General features: G+C 35.6%; 1 pseudogene; it reads right to left on the reverse strand.

Annotated features, from left to right (window-relative positions):
• Positions 1–298: 298 nt before the first annotated feature.
• The window catches only part of LOC109953350 (olfactory receptor 1M1-like), a 994-nt pseudogene continuing 226 nt past the window's right edge, over positions 299–1,066 (reverse strand).

The raw sequence follows: 1,066 nt of genomic DNA on the forward strand, positions 1-1,066 counted from the left end.
ATGACCAGTGGCTAATGGGTAAAATATTGGACACAAACTTCTGTATTTCTTTGTGTATTTGTTTGTATTTTTCCTTTTAGTAATGTTTTAGATCTATTTTTATACATCATCCTGCCATGGACTTAGGGATGAAAATAACCTTAGCCTTCTTATTTACATCTTTATGTTAATTAATGTGACAAATTAACTAATAAAGAAACAAAGAAAAATGGTAGGGTCCTGGTTTTCCTAAAATGATTTTTTTCTGCTCTTTCCTTTATACAACATTTTGGGTTTACCTGTTTCTTGTTGCACCTCTCTAATGTCTTTTCTTGTGTTGATCTGTGCCAATTTTAGTTTTTCTTGTCAGTGCCAGGGCTCTGTTTCTGATCTCTTTAGTTTTCAAAGAGTATACCATAGGATTGATGTAGGGTGGGGTGCAAATGGACAGAGACACACTTAGAAATGGCAGGTCCTCGTCAATAAAATGCAGATGATGTGCAATTGTAAAAATGGTAATGGGAGGAATGTAAAATACAGCAACAAGGATGATATGTTCAATACAAGTAGTCAAAGCTTTAAGTCAACTGTCTAAAGATTTCATCCTGAAAATGGTCACCAGGATGCTGACATAAGAGAGACAAATTAAAGTAAAGGGTACAACAAGAATCAAAAAAGCAACTAAAGTGGCCACAGTCCACTGCATTGTGTAATCATTACAGGCGAGTCTAAACACAGGTGAATAGTCACAGAAATAACTGAACACTTTGAGGGAATTGCAAAAAGACAATTGAGTCATTATACCTGTGCCAAATGCAATGATTCCCAGACTAAAACACCAAGTCAGACCAATAATATAAGACATGCTCCACAGTGTGTTGATTGAGTTCTGACGCAGAGGGAAACATATTGCGATCAACCTGTCGTAGGCAAGTGTAGCAAGAGCAAATGACTCCAAAGTCACAAAAGTATAGTAACTGTACATCTGTACAAGACACAAGTTAAATGGAACAAAGTTATCCTTCATGAGAAATACTTTTATCATATTAGGAATAATACTTGTGCTTAGGATTACATCAATTACTGC

Source organism: Monopterus albus, unplaced genomic scaffold, assembly GCF_001952655.1.
Source record: "Monopterus albus unplaced genomic scaffold, M_albus_1.0 scaffold637.1, whole genome shotgun sequence".
Lineage (NCBI taxonomy): Eukaryota > Metazoa > Chordata > Actinopteri > Synbranchiformes > Synbranchidae > Monopterus > Monopterus albus.